Genomic DNA, 7002 nt, shown 5'->3' on the forward strand with positions numbered 1-7002 from the left:
ACACCAGCATAACGCTGAGACCATGGTAAAGAGTGGCATAAACATAGACATATAAATCACTAAAGTGAATTGAGGAGGAAAACTTTTGTTGGCGAAATAAGTTCAATAATACAAGGTAATTCAAAAGTCAAAATGCACTTTTCCAACTTTTTTATTACCAATAGACAGTCATGAATCATAAATTCTACAACAAATCAGGAAATGCAAGAAAAATTATGCTTCGACAAAATTTCTCCAACAAGTTTTATGGGGTTTTGAAAATATGAAGGGATTTGATCTTTTCTTGGGAGGTACCTACCTATTTTAGTGTTAAACATTCAAAGGGGGTATAAGACACAGCATGGTGTTAAATGGACTGAAGATTAATCATATAAAGAAACTAGTAACTCCGCAAAACAATTTTATAATGATAATATACAAAATATACATACATGAGTACCTCTAAGTATTGTAATTACTAGTAAAGCAGAGCATCGAGTTGGGAAATCTTGTTTTGTCTCCAGCAAAACTACATCTACGAAACTACAAGTTTTCTTTTTTTTCTTATACCCTGAATGCTGCATTATAAAGGTAGATTCTACACCCTCCATGTAATAACTATACATGCATGCATACATATATGGTTTTATATATTATTTAAAGTTCTAGCAAGAAGAAAATGCCTTTTGTTTTCTTATACACTGAATGCTGCATTATAAAGGTAGATTCTACACCCTCCGTCCCTCCATGTAATAACTATACATGCATGCATACATATATGGTTTTATATATTATTTAAAGTTCTAGCAAGAAGAAAATGCCTTTTGTTAGAGGAAAAAAATCTCACCATTGAAAGATTAATACGAAATATCCTCACTTTTTCCTTGGCCAACTTGTCTTTGCAGGCCCCATAGACCTGTCCTCAGATTATAGGTCACAGCTCGAAATTCAATAGGAATTTATGTTTCATTTTTACTTTTCTATAACATTATGTCTTTGACATTACTCTTACTTCATTTATTTCGGTTATTTGATAGCTCGGTTGATGAAGACGTATTACGTAAAAGAAAGATGTGTTGCCGTAAATTGACCATTTATTACAAATCCCTTCAGACACTCTCATTATTTAAATTATTGAAAAATGACTAAATAATTTACCAGCGTTGACATACTTCACATGATTTAGTAAACGTCCGGCAAAATAAGCGTATAAAATATTAATAGCCTCTGGTCTGGATGGATTTCATTGGAAGGAAGGAGAGGTTATTTGCTGTTCAGAGCTGTGAGCAGTGCTGCCAACCCTCAGGCATTTGCCTGTGTTCACAGGCATTTTGACCAATTCCAAGGCATCGCACAGGCGGACAGGCATTTTCAGTTTTTCTCAGGCATTTTTAAAAAAATCTCAGGCATTGTAACCTGATCTCTGTCTTTTTTTTTATTATTTTGAAGTGTGAACACCAATTTCGTCATAAAATAATGTGGGCTTCAAAAAAAAACTTACTGGAGCTCTACCACCAGCTAAGTAGATAGATAGATAGATATATTTATTGTTCATGTGACATTATTTTTCAAATGAATGGAACATAATTATAGTCCCCCTACATAGATATTAGGTAGGTATTCAGCTCCCATGGCGCAGTGGTAATAGCACTCGCCTTGCACGCGGGAGTCTCGGGTTCGATTTCCGGGCGGGGGCGAAAATTTCAATTATTCAAATTGTCGATTTTCGTGACTGGGTGTGCGGGGCCAACTCAGCCTCGTGAGGAAAATGAGTAGCTTATGGTCTAAATGTGCCATTAGTGAAAACAGTGCCAGCATTGCAGGTAAAATTAGTATGGGATAAATAAATGGTTAAGTTTGAAAAATCCTGTGGTGCTGCTATGGGCATTAAAGTTGTGACAGGCTCAAATGCAAATGAGCTTAACACAAAGAAACATTACTTTTTTTTCAGATATTAGGCAGGTATATACATACATAAATAAAAGAAGCAGTAATAGAGATAAAATAAAAGAGAGGGGGGGGGGGGGGGGGGGTTTTTTTAATACTAAGTATTTATATTAATCTTTCAATGGTGAGATTTTTTTCCTCCGTAAATTGACACATCCTATTTGAAGTGTTGTGTTCTTCTTTTCACGCTCTTACTCGTATAGATAGGAAATAAATAACGTACATTTTGTCATCAACGGATTAAAGTATAGTGCTGATGTGGTTAGATTTATCATTTGTCTTGAAAAATAACATTTCCCACATCCTTATAAATCATAGTATTATTTCGTGATCAAAATGTCATAATCTTGTGTCTTTGTCTTAGTTAAAACCTTCCACATAGGAAACAATTTAATTATATACGTAGTTCTGAGAACCCCTTTTAGGAAATAAGTTGTCTGAAGCAAACCTCTATTCTTTGGTCAAGAAATCTCTAGCCATTCTCCTGAGAGGAAACCTAGATTTTTCGCCCTTGTATTGTTTTTACACCTCATCCTTTTCCCTTTTCCATCCTGTTGTCTTTTGCCCTGTTTACCTAGTTTTGGCATTATTTTTCTTCATGTTTTTTCAAACATTTAACTTATTAACGAAAGGGTAACCCCCTCAAGGAAAATTGTTGATCAAGTAAAATCATTACTATTACAAGTAGAGGTGCCTTATGAAAGAGATACCATTAGCCAGCATATGAAACAATAAAATTAAATGAAAAAATATTAATAATATTTTTTAACAATTGCAGGTAATTAAAAATAAATTAAATAATGGATAGTAATATAGGCACTGTTATTTGAAAAATACCTAGATATTATAATAGATGCGGGGTTAAATAAAAAATAACATGTATTATTACAATGATTTTTATAATAGCATAGCATTAGCATACATCAGTGAAAAACAAAAAGCACATTTAAATAATGAGAGTGTCTGAAGGGATTTGTAATAAATGGTCAATTTACGGCAATACATCTTTCCTTTACGTAATACGTCTTCATCAACCGAGCTATCAAATAACCGAATTAAATGAAGTAAGAGTAATGTCAAAGACATAATGTTATAGGAAAGTAAAAATGAAACATAAATTCCTATTGAATTTCGAGCTGTGACCTATAATCTGAGGACAGGTCGATGGGGCCTGCAGAGACAAGTTGGCCAAGGAAAAAGTGAGGATATTTCGTATTAATCTTTCAATGGTGAGATTTTTTTCCTCCGTAAATTGACACATCCTATTTGAAGTGTTGTGTTCTTCTTTTCACGCTCTTACTCGTATAGATAGGAAATAAATAACGTACATTTTGTCCGTCTCGTCATCGTCATCTTGTATTTTAGGAAACTTAATTAAGTGCACTTGTGGGGTAGTAATAATAGAATTAACGAACTTTATCTTGGAAGGAAAACTCATTGCACGACTTGTTTTGAATCTCATGACGAAAAATAATTGCTGGCGTCTCGTCATCGTCATCTTGTATTTTAGGAAACTTAATTAAGTGCACTTGTGGGATAGTAATAATAGAATTAACGAACTTTATCTTGGAAGGAAAACTCATTGCACGACTTGTTTTGAATCTCATGACGAAAAATAATTGCTGTCGAAAGTTGTAGTGAGCTTGTGAGGAATGGCAAGAGAGTTAATGTCGTTGTACCTATTTTGAATGACTCTGGCGAAACTATAGTGACAAATAAGCAAAAAGGAAAGTTAGGGAAGATTAATACTCCAAACTCCAAAATTAGAATAGAAAATCTAGCTGATGCTGGGTTAGTTGTATACCAGTCGTATGGGGTTGACATTTTCATAAACCCCAGACACTAATAATATCAAGTATTTTTATTATCTTCATCACCATCAGTATTTTATTAGTAAAATTATGAGAAATTTCCCTCGAACTGTTTTAAAATGACTTGAGGATTCATCCTCAAACCACAAGTGCCTCGTTTATCTAATCGCTCAAAAACCTCTCGTGTGAAAATGAAATGCCAAGGACATAGTCCTGAGGATTCATCCTCAAACCACAAGTGCCTCGTTTATCTAAACGCTCAAAAACCTCTCGTGTGAAAATGAAATGCCAAGGACATAGTCTGTTTTTTAAACGTCCGATATCATCGTGTGTAGTGCTCATATCAAAGTATAGTGCTTTATTTATACTGTCAAGGCAGAACAGACAGTCCCCTTATTTTAAAAGTTTATTGTAGCACCACTTTATTACAGACCGAAACTCATATACATAGTTGATGCAAAGATTTCAATCTCTTAATAAAAAGTACAAACAAAAATGTGACTTCGATCAAAACAAACGAAAATCACGCAGCGTACAACGAAACTGACTCCCTCTGAACGCCAGGGCGTTTTCTCATTCCTGTATACAAACCTCCAAACATAATCATCATCTCACCTCCATTTTACATCAACCTCCTCACCATTAGCAGGGCGTTTTCTCATTCCTGTATACAAACCTCCAAACATAATCATCATCTCACCTCCATTTTACATCAACCTCACCATTACCTTTGTTTCTTTTTCCTTGCCGTCTCTATCCATTTGTCTTATCTCAATTCTATTTATACTCATCTCTTCCCCTCTCCTTCCCAGATCCTAACTGCTCGATAAATTGTTTGCCTTTTGCCTCATTAATTGAAGCTTCCTTAGATTTCCTTTTAAATGATTCCCATTAAATGGTCTCGGCTTAATCTAGGTCTTCTTATATTTGTTTCCGTCTTTAGATTCTTCAAATTTCTCCCTTCTAAAATAAATCTCACTCAAAAAGAAGTGGATTGAAACACATCCCCGATATTGTATTCAAAAGGGACTTTTTTTAATTGTTTCTCCCTTCTAAAATAAATCTCACTCAAAAAGAAGTGGATTGAAACACATCCCCGATATTGTATTCAAAAGGGACTTTTTTTAATTCCCGCTATTTAGTAGTAAAAGGGCGGTTTGCCTCACAGCTTAGCTTACGTCAATGATTGACAAGTATTAAAATATTCATTACACCAATTCCCGCTATTTAGTAGTAAAAGGGCGGTTTGCCTCACAGCTTAGCTTACGTCAATGATTGACAAGTATTAAAATATTCATTACACTCTCATTTTTTATGTTGAATTTTTGATAAGAGATGTCAACTTTTCATATCGCTTTTTATGTTATAAACATTCTACATAAAATATCACTGCATGTTGTCTCGTACGGGTTGGTACATTTCCTCTTTTCTCCCTCAGCAGTTTCTCAGTTCTGAGTCCTGTATTCCTGATGTTTCCTAATCTTCTCGCTCTCGTTCCTTCAATTTCCTTGCTACTATTTAATATCAAAAAGTGAGTTTTTTTTCTCTCATTGCAGGTAGAATAGTCAAAACGCTGCTCCGATTTGGTGTTTGGTGGGTACAAGACCTTGGTAGACCATTACCTTCAATACATATTAGATTACAAAGATAACAGGGGTTTATATTTTCCACCATGAGTTGTGGTACTGTGATAAGGATTGAAAATTCGATAAGTGTGATAACTAGTAATGAAGGCTACGTAAAGTCATGGTGTAATTATTTATAGCCTCAAGTAGTTAGCTTGATCATTGATTCTGCCTATTAGATTAGCATAAACTTCATGGTTTAAAGGTTGACTAGTAATGAAGGCTACGTAAAGCCATGGTGTAATTATTTATAGCCTCAAGTAGTTAGCTTGATCATTGATTCTGCCTATTAGATTAGCATAAACTTCATGGTTTAAAGGTTTAAATTGATTAGGATAAAATTACGACGCTCGCGGTAGGTTGGTGGAAGAGTGATTAAATTAAGTAGACACCCTTGAAGCTTAATCTTAATCGCGCAATTATGAAACAGTTTTAAAATACTTAATTGAAAATTATTACATTTTTTAGGAGAAAAATAATGTGGGTGTAGGTAGAGCACTTATCTGCACCTAGTTTTCGCAACGATTTATACAGTATGTCTAAGATCTTACAAAATTTCTTCTATGAATTAGTGTCAAAGGTTTTTTTTTTTTTTTTTCCTTTTAGGCGCTTTAACTATGCGTTAAAACATGTCTTTATTATTATTAATTAGCTAGGTATGTAGTAATAACTAAAAACACTATCCCTCCCATCTCTCCCTTCTCGGGACCAAGAGACCAACATTATTCTACATCAGTTGTTGCGAACAAATACACACTGGAGGAGATGTTACGGAATACGGAATGAATATCAGTACATGGATGCAAACCATGAAAAAGTCACCGCGTTAGGGCAAATTCACGTTTCAGTATTACCAGCTCTCTGTTTCCATTCTAGTTTTGTAGCCCCTGGAAACATAATGTTAACAATTTATTTATTATTATAAAAAAAGTTGCTCGAAAACAAAGTAGAAAAGAATGGAGGAGATGTTACAGAATGAATATCAGTACATGGATGCGAACCATGAAAAAGTCACCGCGTTAGGGCAAATTCACGTTTCAGTATTACCAGCTCTCTGTTTACATTCTAGTTTTGTAGCCCCTGGAAACATAATGTTAACAATTTATTTATTATTATTATAAAAAAAAGTTGCTCGAAAACAAAGTAGAAAAGAATATTTCCATAGATTGTAAACTGTAAAGAAACAAATAAATTGGATTTTGCAAATCCTGCGTAACTTTCAAGATTATAATAAAAGTGCTTATTTTTATCGCTTGAATAGGACTAAAGAATCCCTTTACACCACCAGTAGGCTGATCCTGAGATATGATCAATTTTTGATCACTAAAATCTCCATAAGAAATACAAAGGAAACAAAGACTGCGGGAGAGAAAACTTTTCCTTGCTCGCCTAATATTTGAGTTTCGTTTATGTTTTTAGTTTGATAACTACAAGTTCTGCATTTATGATTATGTTCATTGATTTTCATTGTTCTCCGAATAAATATGTATGGGTGGAAGTTTTGACTTCTATTTAGAACGGACAGGAGTGTTTTGTGCTATGATGTTTTCCCCTCAATGTGCGCCAAATATATTTCTATACAAACTTTTGCTTGTGCAGCGCCCGCCGTGCAGTAAGGATAATCTCAAGTCTGAGAGCTT

The sequence above is a fragment of the Diaphorina citri genome, unplaced genomic scaffold (genome assembly GCF_000475195.1).
Source record: "Diaphorina citri unplaced genomic scaffold, Diaci psyllid genome assembly version 1.1 scaffold504, whole genome shotgun sequence".
In the NCBI taxonomy this organism is placed as follows: domain Eukaryota; kingdom Metazoa; phylum Arthropoda; class Insecta; order Hemiptera; family Psyllidae; genus Diaphorina; species Diaphorina citri.